Raw genomic sequence first — 18,982 nt, 5'->3', positions numbered from 1 at the left:
CAAGTGAACAGAGCGCGTGTTTTGATTGGTTGACAGTTAACAACACTTGTTTGCCAGTCGTTCACACGTCAGAAACGAGTTTACCAACACGAAAAAGTTGGTTGGTGACGAGAGTAGAGGCAAGTTCTATTTGTCGCCAACAGTTTGCCAACGTGTTTGCGTACTGTATTTGGGCCGTTCACACACACCAACTTGAGTTTGCCAACTACGAGTTTGCCACCTTTAATTTGCCGTGTGAAGGCCGCTTAACACCAGATGGAGAAGTGAAGTCCAAATAGCAGCCCATTACAAGCCAACACTGTGTAATAAGAGATGGCTTGTTTTGTCTCTGTCATTCAGAGCTATTTCTGCTCGTAGCAGTTTGACTCCTCCTGCTCCTGCCATAAAGACTTCCTGTTTAAATTATTACGCACTTGTTATGTGAATAAAATATTTCTGTCTGGTTTGTCAACTAACCTTACAGGAACAAGTTTCTTCTTGCATGCCTGAGTTAAAGTTATATTCTAATGAAAGGAACGTTCGAAACTCATGTTTTAACAATCGTTCTGTTAAAATCCTGGAAATTTGAGGGCATTTCCCGTGTTCTCTATCTTTGTTTTGGTACTTTATTGCGAACTAAACATTGATTTCGTTGTTTTCCTCTTAATGAGTTTTTTTTTTTTTTTTTTTTTTTGAAGTTGGTTCGTGATAAACTTGGCCTGAATGTTGAATACATATCTATATCAGGACGTCATTGCGACTTCGACTGTTAGCTCAATATATTCCTCGGTTTTGGCAACGTTTTGACAAAAGGTAGGATGTTGAACATCATATTTTACAGGCCTACGTGCGTGCGATTCTTATACGTTAAAATTTACTTAATTAATTAATTAAACGCCATTCGAACGACTGAATTTAAATTTATTCTTTTCCCTTTGACAAACATATTGTCCGTTTCTAATTTTGCCATACTCGTAAAAAAATATTATCAGGCGTCAAGTTACGCTTGCAATGTAAATATGACAAACTTTATTTTTTCGAAGGCGTTTCACTTTGTTTTTCGAGCAAAAAAACACAAGTTTTTTTTCGTAAAAATAAAAATACTACAGTCAAACATCCCGTAAGCACTTACGGGAGGTGGTCGCTTACGAGAGCTCAGACCATTTTGTCGGTCAAAATTTTGCGTCATTAGCATATGGTAACTGCAGAGAATTAGCCGCGTTTTAAATGTCTTATTCATGTGAAAAGTCAATTTCGAGAAAAAAAAAACCGATACTTTCCGTTGAGAAAATTTTCATCTCTTGTACTACCTAGGAATGCGATGATGTTACAACATCTTACAATGTGTTTTATTATCCAATTTTCGCTCTATCATTTGTCAAGTGGACGCTCATTGGAGGTTAAAAACTACAGAAATTTCAAACTTTTAGTTCTTTAAAGCGGTCGCGGTCGTTTACGAGAGGTGGTCGCTTACAAGAGGTTCAAAATATATGGTGATCTGACTTTTGGTATTCTGGAAAACTGGTCGCTGAGGAGAGACGGTCGCTTATGAGAGGTGGTCGCAATAGGAGGTTCGACTGTACACTACATGTTATTATGTCACTCTTGGTCTGCAGGCAAACCAACAACAGACGACCACATGTAAAATTTGCGAGTTAAAAAGTAAACCCTTGGTAGTCAAGCACTGAATGGTAATTTCATTTCCGGTCGGTCCGGAGTGGACGACGGTTAGCGAACATCACTGACATGCGCAGAGCATTGACGGAAGTCATTTGTTGTTTCCGGTAGCCGTTGCAACCTGTCACGGTCGTCCTTGCTAAAGATCTGATTCCTTGAGAAGGCTCGTCTGTAGACTGAACAATAAGGGACCATTCAATATTTATGCCTGGGGCAAGGAGATAGCACAGAAGAGGGGGGATCATCAAAGAGTTTAGAAATGAAGAGGAGGTCGCTAAAATAAATAGGCATAGGCGTGGGGGGCTATTTATTTCTTTTAGCCATCCAGAGCATATCGGTGAACACTTCCAAACAGTCCACTTATATGGGTTAACTAATACAAAAAAGTCACGACAGTGAGAGAACGACCTCACAATATTGCGCCCAGATCGGGTTTGGTCAGAGACCTGTGCTACAACAGGTACTCTGTCACTGTTGGTTTCCTTTTGAATCACTCTCGCTTTCCGATTAATCAGAGCTACAAAGACGCGAAATAACGATATCATTTGCGCTGTCACTTTCCGCATCAGAACTGCTCTCCATATCATTGTCACTGGTATCATCTTGCAGTACTTCGTGCCGCTGAAGAGAGACATGGTTACCAAGTACCCCACCCATTCTGATCAAGGCAAGTGCAGTGACCCGTCGCACCTTATCATTTTTCTTGCACTTTGATTGAAGGTTAAAATGACTGACGGATACTTGTCAAGCTTCTGAATGCTTAATTGCTCACCTTTACCAGTGCGACGAAGAGTGTTCCAATCATAGTCTTCGAAGCGTTGCTTTTGTTTCTGCTCGCGTTTCCTGTTGTCTCTGCTTGCATTTCACACGTCATGTATCTGTTTAAGTGTGCATCCTGTCTTGAGGGTTCTTTAGCATTATTTTCTTTTGACATGCCTTTAGTAATACAATTCTTTGCTATTTCATTCAAAAACTGTTTTTGGACTGAGCAATTTGCCTTGCAGAAATTGAATGAAAATGTGAGCCCTATTCGCATTTTATAGATTTTTTTATTATCTATATTTATATTTAACGATTATTCGCCGAAGGCGAGGTAAATATTGTCGAACAATCCCCGAGAGGATTTTAGTTCCAAGGATGACAGCAGTCATTTTGAAAATTCTCCATCCTTTCAAATATCCTGGACTTAGAGTGATGTCTTCCGAATACATGAAAAATTCGTTCATCAACTGTCCGGCATGTTTACTTGCCGAGATGGCGAGCTTAGTGGCTGAGGTGGCGAGCTTAGTAGTCAGGCCTCGGAAACGTTATATAAACCGCCTAGCGCGGTTTATGTAACGTTATATAAGGGATCGCTGAATCAATCAGATTGCTGGAAACTCTTTGTTCAGCTCTGAAATTCTACTAATTCTTTTTATAATATAGATAGGATCCTGCGCGCGCTCTGATTGGTCAAAAACCCATGTTTTATCCGAATATAACACATAGAAAAATACGTGTTTTATTGTTTTGCGCGTGTAAAATCCATGTCATAAAGCAAGTGAAGAAGCTTACGCGTGTAATACACTGTGATAAAACACTCCGGACATTTGGGAACACTCGAGAAATGTTGAAAACATTCGCCTGCAGCTCGTGTTTTCTACATTTCCTTCGTGTTCTCAAATGCCCATCGTATTTTATCACAGTGTAATACACGGCTCAGGCTTCTTTATTTGTTAAATATTTTATTTCTTCCAAGCACTACCTTGAAATTCATCACCAAAATTGTCAACTGGAACAGGGAGTAACAACAAAGGCTATTTCAAGTACTTGTATAAAGACCTAAACCATGAAAGGAACAAGTATTTCAACAAAATACTCCCAGACATGTGCAAACATGCACAACCGTATTTGCTGGATAACTTTCCAAAGTACCTTTTAATACAAGTAAAGGGAAAGAAGATTTCAAACCAAAAAATATCTTGAAAAGGTCAAGCATGATATGAGTGTACTGTTTTTCTGAAACAAATGAAGTCTCCTGCTTTAAATTTATAAGAATGTCCATGACACAACTAAGGCCTAATCATATGGGCATTGTGTCCAAATGGTGTGAAAAAATCCCAACAAATTATGTCGCAAATGGAAAAAGAGGAAATTAACATCCCAGCTAATTTGGGGACACTTTTTAACAGAAATAAACTCAAGCCATGGGCCAGTGACCAATATCAGTATACTAAAGCAGTGCCAGAGGAACTTGCTCAAATGAAAGGAGATGTCAGTGACAAATTAGAGATGTTGTTGAGCATAAAGCAAAGTCTTGACCGAGCCTTAAAAGGTTTGCCAAATAAGACAGGAATGAAGAACGAAAGACAAAAAGAAATAAAAGAAAAGCTGAAAAGAGAAAGAGAGAGCGCCTAATCAAAATCCAAGAAGAAACAAGGTGTAAAATCATCAAACGTGTTTCTGAGGAAACTTACAAGTGTATTACAAAACAAATGCTTCTGTTAAATGAACTGGAAAAATTGAGAACAGACTGGCACAAAGCTTGATTAGCAAGCCTCATTAACAAGGGAAATTGGCATCCAGAAGCAAGGATATATGTACTTGCAAAGCTCACCGATTAAGAATTAGAGGCAAACTGCTATGAAGAGGAAGGACATAGTGAAGAAGAAGTGAAAAGTGAAAACATCACGAGCCAGAGCTAACCGGAAGCTCAAGAATTCGCCAGGTCCGGTTGCTATGGGGTGATGTCATTTATCTGTTAGGTTGCTGTCATCGCAAGACTTTTGCGGTTCAATTGTGGTTAGCGATAATTGCTTTCAGTGACAGTAATTGTGTACAAAATTAACCTGGTTATTTTCAGATATGATCTGGCCAGATAATTGATATTTTATAATAAATTTTCATAACGCGGGAATATTGCGCGGTCATATATAAAAAAAAGACTTCGACTTCGAATGAACCCGTCATCGCTCGTTAAAAACGGACACAAAACGAGATGTGCCTCTGAGTTAGAAGATATGGTGTCTCTCTGACGCATTTGTGCGAAATTGAGCCAGTTTCCAATCGAATTTGCCTTCATTTGAGGAGTTAAAGAAGGCGCGTGGGTTTTCTTTTCACGGGAAAGGAAACAAAGGAGCTGCCCTGACTATACATTTGGACCAACCTCCCAGAGCATCGAATCAAGACAACAGCTTCAAAACTCAACAAGTCAAACGCACCAAGTTAAGTCTTCCGATTAATATTCTATTTATATCATAACTTACACCCATTGTCATGCTTTTAGATTGTATGGGGACTAGATAGCTACTAAAATGTTAAATCACTATTTTCATTCGTGGGTTAGACCCTAGACTGAAGTCCATGGTACACCAGTTTTCTGAAAGACGAATCCAGATATATAGTAAAATCACCATGTAGCCACATATTATAAATCCGCCCAGGTTTTCCCACGCAAACGTCCTCGCAGTATTTCTACGTTACCGAGTGCTACAGGATATTTTACAAAAACCACATAATTTTTCAGTAATGCGTGACACTATAGGAGACAAAAACAACAACAAAATCGTCATTTTTCCCTCGCTCGTTCATATCATACGAACATGTTACATATCCTTTCTGGTTTATCCAGGCTGAAGTCCATGCAATACAGTTGCTGAGTACTTCGGGATATGTAACAAAATCGTCATAGTTATTTTTCCGTCGTGCATGACAATATAGGAACATGTTACATATCCTTTTCTGGTTCACCCAGGCTGAAGTCCATGCAATAAAGTTGCTGAGCGCTTCGGGATATGTAACAAAATCGTGATAGTTATTTTTCCGTCGTGCATGACATTATAGGAACATGTTACATATCCTTTCTGGTTCATCCAGGCTGAAGTCCATGCAATACAGTTGGTGAGTGCTTCGGGATATGTAACAAAATCGCCATAGTTATTTTTCCGTTGTGCGTGAAATTATAGGAACATGTTACATATCCTCTCTGGTTCATCCAGGCTGAAGTCCATGCAATACAGTTGCTGAGTGCTTCGGGATATGTAACAAAATCGCCATAGTTATTTTTCCGTTGTGCGTGAAATTATAGGAACATGTTACATATCCTTTCTGGTTCACCCAGGCTGAAGTCCATGCAATACAGTTGCTGAGTGCTTCGGGATATGTAACAAAATCGCCATAGTTATTTTTCCGTTGTGCGTGACATTATAGGAATATGTTACATATCCTTTCTGGTTCATACAGGCTGAAGTCCATGCAATACAGTTGCTGAGTGCTTCGGGATATGTAACAAAATCGTCATAGTTATTTTTTCCGTCGTGCGTGACATTATAGGAACATGTTACATATCCTTTCTGGTTCATCCAGGCTGAAGTCCATGCAATACAGTTGCTGAGTGCTTCGGGATATGTAACAAAATCGCCATAGTTATTTTTCCGTTGTGCGTGACATTATAGGAATATGTTACATATCCTTTCTGGTTCATCCAGGCTGAAGTCCATGCAATACAGTTGGTGAGTGCTTCGGGATATGTAACAAAATCGCCACAGTTATTTTTCCGTTGTGCGTGACATTATAGGAACATGTTACATATCCTTACTGGTTCATCCAAGCTGAAGTCCATGCAGTACAGTTGCTGAGTGCTTCGGGATATGTAACAAAATTGTGATAGTGATTTTTCCGTCGTGCTCTTTCCAGAATCACTCGAGAATTCTATCGCTCTTGAGAGCTTTGACATAATTTTTGAGATGATTTCCTGACTGCCCATAACATTAACTGATTTTCAAAGTGTCGATGCACATGATCTTCGAATTCGAATACTAGAAAATTCAGATTATTTTTGGAATCAATAAGCAACAAACATGTATACAGAGCATTCCCTAAACAGGTTTCAATCAGGCTTTCCGCGGAAAATCTGAGAACATTTCTGACTCTCGGGCATTTCTGGGCTGATGGGCAAAGTCACTTCGCTTACTGAATAACAGTGATAACTGAGATTAGCGAAAACGTTTCATCTATACGTGCTCCGTAGCTTTACAAGAGTAAGAAATGTATCAAAAAGTCTAAGTTTTAAACTGGCGTTTGCGCCCCAACCTAGAAAACACATTGTTTCAACGTTATTTTTTCTTTTAATCCAAATTCTTCACGGCAGTCGCGCGATTTCCCGAATCGCCGACTATTAAAATGTTTTGTATCTTTCTGACACGATGGAATTGTCTTACAGTAAATATAATTTCACACTTTAGGATTATGACACATTCGTGCAAAACTTGACGCGTTTTGTGGAACATAAACGATCACCGACAGGGATATGATTACACTGGAATGTTGTAAGCCACTGGATATCCCGTGGAGATGTAGGACTAAAAGTTCTACATCTCCACGGGATCCCAGGTCTGTTTTTTGGTTGCTAAGAACGTCTGGCTCGTTATGGATGATTGCAACGAAAGAAAAGAAGTGGTGGCGGATATTAAAGCATTCAATAAAGAAAATTAAGTGTCACTGTCAGAGAAAACCGGGCAGTACCAAAAGATAGAGGTCGGCCATTTAACTTCATCTTTTCACAGTATAAATCTATCCGAAAAGATTGACAACCATGACATTTAAAGGAATTTTATTTAGTTTAACATTCTGAAACGTGTACATGAGATTTCTTTTTAAACAAACATATATTTACAGAATTATGGCATTCATGTCCGGATGAAACAAATGTTTTAACTTTCGAGTTTAGAGATTTTACTTCTAATTTAATCAATTAAATCCTGTGTTTATGCGCCCTCAAGTTTCCATCCAAATCTCTACAAGTAGGCTCTTCAATCGTTATTAACAGACTGGAAAAATTTATATGAAGAGAAGTTATTCTTCGCTGTATCTCTTATACCTTAAACACTGACGGCAAGTTAATGTTTAAAACAAACCATGGTTAAGTGACGTGCTTTGATTTCCCAACAGAAACACCTTTAGAGATAACATCATTACGTTCCATCCAAACAGTAAAACAATATTTACACCGGCAGGTTATAACTATATCATGCATTCAGAGAGAATGCTTTAATTTACTAACACAGAGGTTTTTACCCTAAACTTCCAAGATAATTCACATTAATTTGCTTTGATTTTGCCTCGCTACGCTTAGTGATAGGTGTAAAAGCCTAGCGCCCCATTCTCAAGCAATCCTAGCTAATCCTCCCTTGCACATCTTTTCTGGAGTTCGTATTCGAGTTCCATATTGCTTCAGTCGAATGTCTGTGCCTTTTTTGATTGGTCAGAGTGATTACCTCGGTTCTCGTTTTACCACAGTCAGTTAAAGACCTCTCTATGGGCTGAATATCAAAACATGTTCTGCAAGTCATTACTAAACGTTGTATTGTACGTAATGTAATTTAATTAGTACTGCACTAAGATGGCATTGGACCCCAGTGTAGCGTGGTAGCGCTCAAGTCATCTGTACAGTTTGAAAATTGTGGTTAGATTGAAAATTAATTGGTTTCTGCTGTAATCTGTAAGAGAACTAATAACTTCGTGGGATGCAAATTTAACCAGGGAAGAGATTTAGTGGGATAAGAGTTAGTTTCATCCTCAACTTGAATTTTTCATTTAAGTTAATTTGTTGCTATTTGAAATCTATTTTTGCATCATAAACAAATTAATCAACAATAATTCCAACGCTTTTCTTTTGACTCCTGGTGCCTTTTGTAGCACGAAAACTTGACAAAAGCACTATCATGCTACTGGCCCTTTCATAACTCTAGCGCTGCGGTAAATATAACTAAACATACATGTATATGTATAACTTAGTTGTACTAAACCCATTAAACATTACATTATTTTGAGTAACAAGGTGAATAATAATTACTGTTATAATAATAAAGGGTCCTTATTCATAGTTTTTAATAGACATTAAAACTTACAAGGTACTTATAGAGTTTAAAACTGTCCCAGTAATAACAATTTTAAACTATAATCCAACTTGTAAGCAAGGCAATTTTGGGCATTTTGTAGTTTCTGCCAGAAATTGTCTCGTATCCACTATATTTAAACTGTAAGGTAAATGAGGAAAGTTAATAAGGAGTATCGATATTCATTACTAACATATGCAGAATCAAATAACAAAGGCACTGGACGTATATCTGTAACTGATAATTGTCTGTTTAAATACCTTACACGATGTTAGCACTACAGCTTAAATATATTTACAAAATTAAAGTAAGGAATTTGATCATTCCCTGAAAGATGTCTGTCTGTGGAAATAACTTCGTTGCCTGGAGTCTATCACAGTGGAGTTAACTAACGAATATGAAGCCGACTAAGATTTCGAAATAATGTCCTAATGACGTAAGGCAAAATCCTTGAAGAATTAAACAAACCTTAATGTCAATCGATGTGATAAAAACTGAAATTTTCATATCAATCTGATCAGAAAAGTTGAAACACCAAAACGAATTTTGAGACAGATGTTGGCCTAAAAGAAAGAGGAGACTTACAAACTGAATTGTTTCTTGGTTAGATTACCAAAGGAACAGTTTTTTTTTTTTTTTGACAGATTGAGGAAACAGGCAAAATGTCTGGAAGAGATTTCTTTTGTTGGCCTCTTAATATCTACATTATGTACACACAATTTACCAGCCCAACATGCTGCAACAGAAATCAACAGCCTTGGAACTTTCAGAGATGAGATAATTTCTTTTGTAAAATCCGCCATACTGTACCTAGAGAGTTCTACCAGCGTCATTCCATATCAGCTGGCATTTTCAGCCGTGCAAGGAATTCGTGATTCTCTCATCTCTATCCGTCTTGTACGCGCAAGGACCGGACGCTATCGCATTCATTGGTACTACGGCGGCTAAAACCGTGAGCCAAAACCTTGGCTTTCACAATTCAACGTCACCTGCTTCCTTTCATAAATCCGACAAAACCTTAGTGGTTTATGTCTTTGAATTGGCCGCTAGTGTGGCTTAAATGCAGGCGTTTAGTGTATGTTTGAAGAGAGATCTACTACTAGTTTAGTGTTTAATTTTAATTTTAAAAAATGTAAACCAAATTTTAAAAAAAAAAAAAAGTTGTAATTTAAAAAAAAAAAATTGTAAAACTTCTCGGTCTGCTTATACTAGAGAAACTAGGCTGTGCTACTTAGTTAAATTTACGAAAAATTACTTTTTTATACAATTGCAAATTGCTTGTATAATGTCTGGGATGTCAGCAAATTTTTGACTGTTGTCTGGGCAATAGCCAACCATGTTTACTAAAGAACTTTTGGCATTCCCTACAGGCGATTACACTAGATACATTTTTTGAGAAACCAAATCGAACAAATACACAGATAAACAAACATACAACACAAAAGTTAACCTACACGAGCTAAACAGTATATATTGTATATTGCAGACTGCTTATAATTTCAGTCAAAACTGGTTAAAAAGTGTTCAATAACTTTTAAACAAATTCAGCTAAACCGATAGGAAGAGCAGTTTTTAAGATAAGACAAAGTAATGGTTGTTCCTTGCAAACAAGAAAAATTGTTACTCTGGCTTTCAAAAAAAAAAACACAGCCGTCTTATGTCACGCCGTCAAGTCTTCTCCCGAAAAACGCCTGAAACTCGATGTGCATTTTGTTTGTTTATAGTGGTCAGGTTGTTCGTAATCCAGGTTTAAGAGTTGATGGAGGTTTAAAGTTTTCTTTCGTGGGTAAAGTATTTTCTTTGCTTATTTTTAGAGGACTTAGAGCTTGTAAGCCGTCGTCAAAAGTTGAGAGAAAAAAAATGGCTGAAGTTTATAAATGGGTAACACTAACTTTGGCCTAGCTTGGTCATGCTTTGAACAACCAGGCCATGGTTAAGTTTTACTGTAGGTAATCATGTCGGGAAGTAATATCCCGCTTGGCACTAAGAGAGACAATGATCTAAGTCTCTTGCCACTACTATTCAACTGAAGCTAACTGAAACACACATATGCTATGACCGGATTAGTCAGTACTGCAATATCGGGCAGGACAATAAGATAGGCCTGATAACTTGTAGATATAATAGGAGCCGCAGTTCTTTACTTGAATGAGAAATGAATTCCCACAACAGGCAAACCTATTAATGCAGACGTTTCTTGTGACTTTACCCTCAGCCACTGTAGGATGACCACCACTCAATCATATAGGAAAGGATGCATCACAACGGTGCATCGGTGGACATGTGGTCACCATTTTTGTGCCTGCAGCTCCTTCGAAGCGGTACCAGCCATTGAGTGTGTAGTCACATTTGGGGTTTACTGTTACGTAGTCATATCTTCTTTCCGCATCTGTCAGATTTTGGTAGTTCTTAATTAATTAATCAACTAATTCACCTCGCTCCCAATGTGTGGCTTCATAGCTCAGTTGGTAGAGCATCGCACCGGTATCGCGGAGGTCACGGGTTCGAATCCCGTTGAAGCCCTGATTTTTTTCAGGCTTCTTCTTTCCAATTGCTTAAATTGGAAAATTAACTGCGATGATCATTCTTCACTTTCATCTACAACCGCAGTTCATATATGAATTATTTCATATAAAATTCACATCATTTCACTCCTCACGGGAAGATATGAACTCAACTGATTGACCTCGCTCCCAATGTGTGGCTTCATAGCTCAGTTGGTAGAGCATCGCACCGGTATCGCGGAGGTCACGGGTTCGAATCCCGTGGAAGCCCTGATTTTTTTCAGGCTTCTTCTTTCCAATTGCTTAAATTGGAAAATTAACTGCGATGATCATTCTTCACTTTCAAGCAATCCTGTAAGTAATCTTGAAATAAATGTAAAAAAGACTATAAAATGATCATCTTGAAACAGGTAATAGTCTTTACTTAAAACGTATTCGTCGAATTTTAGCCCTATACAGACAACGAGAAAATGAAACAGAAACACAAAAAGAGACAAGAATATCTCAAACAGAGGTGCTGCCTCGATCGTTACACAATCTCAGTGCCGCTCTGTATCTAAGTAGCGGCTTGTGACGGAATCATTGAATTTAACTTCAATTTGTAAGAAAAAAGTGACAAAATAACGTTGCGTCCATAATAAAATTGAGAAATTTGAAAACACGGACTATATTTCTACGGTTAGTCTTACCGTCTCCTCTAATCCTTTTCCAAAATGCTCTTCAAACAGAAATTTGAAAACGCCGGCTTGTGTTTTAGTGTGGACGGAAAACATTTTGAAAACAGGGCTTTTCAAGAAGGATGACATCACGATAATCAAGCGATTTCCCTGACAGAGTTTTCCTCAAACACAAATCCAAAATGACCGGTAATTGTTGCGTTTTCCAAATGTTTCCAGCGTTGGGTTGACGGAAAACATTTAATGGGCTTCAGATGCGCTCTGTTGTATTAAGAGCCAATTCCTCTGACTACCGAGAATGAGGTGACAGTCGCGAATTTTCGGATTTCTTCATATTTTGTCCAAAAAACCTCTACAGTGAGTTGTTTTCCAAAATACCCTTCAAAGGTCCTGAAGCGCTTTATTTTTTTTTTTTCGAAATCCAGGAAATTTCGAAAATCGCCATTACAGTTGCCAGCCGCCGCCGAAAATGGCTGAAAATTGTGCATTTTCTTTTCGCTCGTACAGATCAACGCGATCATGTCTATCAATATATTTTGGCTAGCTCATAGTGCATATTTTGCTGTTTCTAAAGCATTCATTTGATTAGCAAAAGCTCCAAATGTTATAATATTTTAGGCCGATACAATTACCTTCATCGAAGTTCGTGAGCGAAACGGCTAATTTTAGCTAATTTCAATACCATCAAAAGCCCACTGGTGCACAGAATTTGAAGTCGAAACTGAAAAAGTACCCCTCAAGAGACATAAACGGGTGGTACATTTTGGTAAGTTCGTCATTCGTGAAACAAACATGGAACTTGGCCAGCTACTTTCATCAAGAACAAAAGTAAGCGAATTTGGAAACCTTTTTCGTCAATAACGCATACGGATGTTTGTAATTTTTTTTTTCCTTTTAGATTGACCTCATGATTAGCTTTTGCAAACATTTGCAGTTAAATGAAAATAGAGCTTCCTTTTGGTACATTGTAATGTTATGCAATATTATTTCAATCACCGACATGTGCATATCGCCCGAAACTTATTTGACTTCCGCCTATGTTTTTTTTTTTTTTTTTTTTGAAGGTGACAGCTGTAGCACACATTATTCGTTCAATATCGGCAGTTTTAATTTTTGTGGAAGACCTACAGCCGAATCTGATTTCAAGAGAAAAAAAAAAAGACATTTTTCAACGTGGAGCTTGAGTAAACAATCGATTACAGTTGCATCCATCATGTTTGGCTTAAGCAGCACAACCGTTTCACGTAGACAGATACACTCTACTTCAATCAAAGCCTGTCAACTTGGAAAATGGATCGTCTGTAAATAGTGTCAATATTTTATTTTTATTATTATTATTATTATTGATACAACATGAACTACAATAGGACAATTAAAGGAGATACAAAAGATAATACAGTCTTTCCACTTTTTGTTGAAATTTTCTGAGGTTTTATTTTCAACTGCTATTTGTTGTGAAGTATTTTGGCACATTGTAATGTTGTGCAACATCATTTCGATCACCGACACGTGCATATCGCCCGAAACCTATTTGTCTTCCGCCTATGTTTTTTTTTTTTGGAAGGGGACAACTTTAGCACACATTATTCGTTCAATATCGGCAGTTTTAATTTTTGTGGAAGACCCACAGCCGAACCTGACTTCAAGAGAGAGAAAAAAGACATTTTTAAATGTGGTGCTTGAGTAAACAATCGATTACAGTTGCATCTATCATGTTTGGCGTAGGCAGCACAACCGTTTCACGTAGACAGGTACACTCTACTTCAATCAAAGCCTCTTAACTTGGAAAATGGATCGTCTGTAAACAGTGACAATATTGATGCCACTCACTTGGGGTTTAATCCGTAGGTTAAATTAAGGTTAATTTAAAGCCCACTGACATTGTTACCCAATTATAGTGCAAAACGCAACGGTAAAAGAATACACGAGGAGATGTCACACTTTTGAAAACATTCACGAAGTTATCGGTCCGAGAGACAGAGGTATCCTCGTCCGAGAGACCGAGACAATTATCAAGAAAGTACCGCTTCCTGTGAAAGCAGGTAATAATTCTTATTTTTATTCCTCTTAAACTGCGCGTGTTTGGTCTCTATATCTGTTTGGTCTCTGTCTTATTGATATATTTTGATTTTGTTTGATCTTTTTTTTTTTAAAGATAAAAGGATTGAATACCAAGAAAATATGGAAGTCATATTTCACCCCTACTGATACCTCTCCAGAGCGGCCGTCTAGAAAGGTTCGACTGTATTACCGTTAATAAAACGCGACATCCTTCCTATTCAACTTTAAAAAACAGGGATATTGTTCGTGCTTTTGGCATAGAAACGCACCGGGGAAATGGCTGGGATGGAAAAAGAAGGCCTACGAGACACTAGTCTTTAATGGATACGTGTTGATAATTTACGTACATATTCACTCCTGCTACTTACTTTTTGAAAACTATATAGACTACACAGTCAAACCTCCACTAACGGCCACATCTCCACAGCGGACTCCTAGTCTACAACAGACACATTTTTTGTCCCGGTGGACAGCCACACATTCACTCTTATTTTTGCCTCTGAAATGCGCAAAATAAGGTTACAGTACATAATGCTTAACTATTTTATACCGCCTAATTATGGATGTAGAAGTTTGCTATGTCAATAATTGCGAATTCTCAAGGTAAAACAAAGGAAATTTTAGCTCTTCTGAGTGGCCGATTTTTCTGCTAACTATTTCCCGGCTAACGAGGTATATATATGGGCGCTCTCCATTCGACCAAAAAATTTCCGCCAAAAAATGTCCTGACTTTGTAAAACCTTTCCAAGGAAATTTCCGTTCCATTCGCGTCTGTTTCGAAAATTTCGGAACTTTTGGTTTTATGGCAAGCGCCCATATTATAGTCTATATAGTTTAGCAGAAAGCAACAGGGGTGAATATGTATGTAAACCCACAGCGCGTATCTGAAATCTGATGCCCTCTAGGCCTCCTTTGTCCTTTTTGTATTCCAGTCCTATCAACGGTGCATTTCTTTTCAAAAAAATTAGTCATTGTGGTTCATGTTCTCCAGACAACGCAAAAATTGGTCATTTCACGTCGTTGTTTTGTAGAGGACGGCAAGGAAATGTACCAAGAACTGTAACGCACTCGCACAGCTATTGTTTTGCTCATTAAACCTTTTGTTCAGTGACGTTCCAAATGTCGTTGCCGTCGTGATTTTCTTATATTCCCTACTCTCACTAACGCTCTCTATCTAGGGAGCGGTTAGTGGGGGAATCATTGAAATTTACTTCATGTTGTGAGAAAAAGAGATGAAAAACTCAGGCTGCGTGCACACTACAATGGAGAAATTTCAAAACACGGCTATCTTTCTATGGTTAAGACTACCGCCTCCTCCAACCCATCATGAAACGCTCTTCAAACAGGAGGAATTTCAAAACACGGCTATCTTTCTAAGGTTTAATCCATCCAAAATGACCGGCTGCGTTTTCCAAATTTTTCCAGCGTAGCGTGCAAGGAAAACATTTACTACGTTTTTAGGTATGCTCTGTTGTATTAATAACCTGTAACGCTGATGTTTTTGCTGGAAAAGAGCTGGTTAAATTTATTTACGCATCCCCTTAACTTTTTGTTTGCTTTCTTCAACTCACTGAATCCAAGATATCGCTCACTTAGACAAAAAGAAAACAAAAAAAGTTCAACAAATACACAAAAAGAAAGAAAAGACGAAAACATTCGAGTTCGCTCGCTCAAGAGAAAACTGCGTACTGCATGGCCTTTATACCGCAACATACGTAAACAGCAAAGATGTTTTCTGCATAATTTGACTTAATTGAGGGGTTTTAAGGCAATTATGACATACGCTAATTTCATATGGTGGAGAAAATGGGCTATTTCAAATCCACCTGTTACTGGCAATAACTTCCGTTATTATTTGTCGAGTCGTTTGGAGCACGCACAGAAGTCGTTTTTATTTTTTGACTACAGAATTCAAAGGATAATGACCTTTACAACGGAAGACTGAACCGAAACAGCTGTGACACAACCCATGGACAAAAGTTCATATTTATGTTTATGATTAAATTCAGATAATATGTTTTTTTAACATTAGCATTAATTAAATATAGTAGGAGATGTTTGTCACGACAATAACAAGAAAGCCCGCATTTCGATTATTTGCCGTTTGAACTCCAACTTTTCCTGCCCTTCGAAGATTTTTGAAAGATCTGTCCTCAAAGATCACACAAAATACAAAGCAATGGGTGTCAGATTAACTACCTTGCCGATTATATCAACGGAAAATGCAGCACCATCCTTTTTTAGGCGATAAAATACAAGCTAGACACACATTTTACAGATCCTTTTTCCCATCTAATGAGAAGATAGCTGTTTTTGAGATTCCTTCATCTTCGTCTCTATTTATGCGTTGACTGAGTCATTTTTAAGAACGTAGTGATGCTATGAGATAGATGCATGTAGCAATTTCTCGTACCAGCTTTTGTAAAGAATTATGCGTCGGCAATCGTGTCAAAAGGCGCTGTTACACTGGGTTATAAACACGTCTCGCATTGCCGTAACGAAAACGAGCGAGACATGTCCAATTCAGGGAGTGTTACACTAGACAACGCCTCGTGCAAATTGCCTCGTCGATGCGCAACAAAATTGTGAGACAAATTACAAATCAATTTCGGTAAATTTATTCAAATGTTATTTCTGCAAAACTTAGGTATGCATCAAGAACTTGAAATCTCCATGAAAATAATTTTCTTTATCTCACAGTATTTTGACATTACAACTATCCTTTAAAATACCAAAGAGTACTAACTAAACAAAGCTCATACGAAAGACAAAGACGACAAAAATGACTGACCTGCAACTTTTAGAACATTAGCTTCCCAAATTATCACAAAAGACTGTGATCCGGATGATAGTCTCTTGATTATCACCTTCGTTATCATCATTATCAAAGAAAAACTATTAACCAAATAAGTACATTTATATATTTGCATGGGTGTTATCTTTTAAACTTTTCGCGCATCGTTAATTAAGGACCGAAATTACTTTCGCAAAAGAGAGAGACAGGAGATAAAAATGTTACCCCCAAAACATATTTTTCTCCGTTTTTGTGAGTGATAAATGAAATATCGTGTCAATTTTACCTGTGAACATTTTATCATGACAAATTTTGCGTGTTTTTTGCGGATTCGAACTGAAAGTATCAGGGGTGTTTACGGACGAACCCAGACAAACTCGGATTCTTGGTCAAATTGGAATTTTAAAATGTCGGTTTTCATGAAGATAGGAAAATAGGAGTACCCGGAGGAAACTGATGAACGGGAAGAAGAGGTTGAAGAGAAGAACCAACAACAACTCAACCTGATTATGAGGCAAAGTTTGAGATCCCAGCCCAGGCAAGTGGATTTTAGGATACACAAAGTAAGAGAGTATAAAACGCGATTTCAAAGCTATCAATGAAAATGTAAGGACAAATTCGAACTCACCCTCCGCTTGCGTTGGATAAAGCATTATTGAAATCGATGACACAAAAATGAGGAGGGCAGAAACATTCATTTTTACACCGGAACGAACGTCTTCAGTTCTCAAGTCTTATAGAAAGTATTCAGCTAGCACCAGCCAGCAATGTGACGTCGAAATAACAGCTAATCACAAGTCAACACCGGCGTGTTTTGTCTCTGTCATTCAGAGCTATTTCTGCTCATGTCAGTTTGACTCTTCCTACTCTTACTAAGACTTCCTGTTTAAATTACGCACTTATCACGTGAACAAAATATTTCTATCTGCGGGTTTCTCAACTAAGCTTACAGGAAGGAATTCCTTCTTAGGTTTGTTTATTTTATTTATTTATTTATTTATTTATTTTTTTTTTTTTTCTTGCGCTTGTTTCCAAGTGAATGTTTTATTCGGATGAAATATACGTTCCAAACTCATGTTTTTAACAATCACTCAGTAAAAAACCTTCAATTTCTTGAATTTCCTTGGCATTTTCCATGTTCCCTACCTTTATTTTTGTACTTTATTGAAAATTTTAACATTAATTTCGTTGTACTGCACCGGTATCGTCATGGGTTCGAATCCCGTTCAGGCCTGAAGTTTTTTCAGGCTTTAATCTCACTACTGCTTAAGTTAAGTGCATAACTGCGATAAACAATCATATCTACATATCATTCTCCGCAGTTCAAATATATGAACTTTCATATATTTGCTTGTACCGTAATAAGAGATGGCGTGTTTTGGGTCTGTCATTCAGAGCAATTACTGCTCATGGCAGTCTGAACCCTCCTGTTCTTACTATAAAGAGTTCCTGTTAAAATTATTACGCAATTGCTATGTGAACAAAATATTGCTATCTGGTTTGACAGCTAGGCTTACAGGAAAGAATTTCTTCTTGCATGCCTGGGTGAATGTTATATTCCAATGAAAGAAACGCTCCAAACTCATGTTTTTAACAATCACTCAGTTAAAATCCTGGATATTCGACGATATTTTCCATGTTCTCTATCTTTGTTTTGGTACTTTATTGCGAATGAAACATCAATTTTTTTTTTGTTTTCCTCGTAATAAGTTTTTTGTTCAAGTTGGTTCGTGATAAAGTTAGCCTGAATGTTGAATACATATCTATATCAGAACGTTATTGCCACTTCAGCCTTTAGCTTTATAAATTCGACGGTTTTGTTAACTACTTGTGAAATGTTCGTGGCTAGTCTGACGCGGCGTTTCGTCTCGGCCAAGAGACTCTTCAGAGACCTTTAGAATTCAAAGGCAAACTCGTTGAGCATCACGCCCAAAGTCCCGGTCGCAAATTCTTGATGTTGACAGTCTGGCCCTCTATCGCAGAAGGATTCCCAACCGTACGTTCACGAGTTAAATTTATACAAAAGGTTTTGTTAACGTTTTGACAAAAGGTAGGATGTTGAACATTATATTCTACAGACGTTCGTGTGTGCGATTGTTATAATTAATTAATTAAACGCCATTCAAACGACTGAATTTAAATTTATGTTTTCCCTTTGGCAAATATATTGCCCGTTTCTAATTCTGCCATACTCGTGGAACAATATTATCAGGCGTCAAGTTACGCTTGCAATGTAAATATGACAAACTTTATTTTTTCGCAAACGTTTTAGTTTCGAGAAAAAAAAAATGCTGCACTCGAACCTCCCGTAAGCGACCACCCAAAATGTCAACCCTAGGCGGTCGCTTATGAGAGGTGGTCGCTTACGGGAGGTGGTCGCTTACGAGAGCTCAGACCATTTTGTCGGTCAAAATT

At 37.8% G+C, this 18,982-nt stretch overlaps 1 protein-coding gene across 1 annotated transcript in view; it reads right to left on the bottom strand.

Moving 5' to 3' along the window:
- The window catches only part of LOC145495875 (uncharacterized), a 297,135-nt gene that overhangs the window by 175,051 nt on the left and 103,102 nt on the right, over nucleotides 1–18,982 (bottom strand). The window lies entirely within an intron of this gene.

This window comes from Orbicella franksi, chromosome 8 (assembly GCF_964199315.1).
Source record: "Orbicella franksi chromosome 8, jaOrbFran1.1, whole genome shotgun sequence".
Lineage (NCBI taxonomy): Eukaryota > Metazoa > Cnidaria > Anthozoa > Scleractinia > Merulinidae > Orbicella > Orbicella franksi.
The sequence above is the reverse complement of the archived record's forward strand: the minus strand, read 5'-3'. Positions and strand labels throughout refer to the sequence as shown.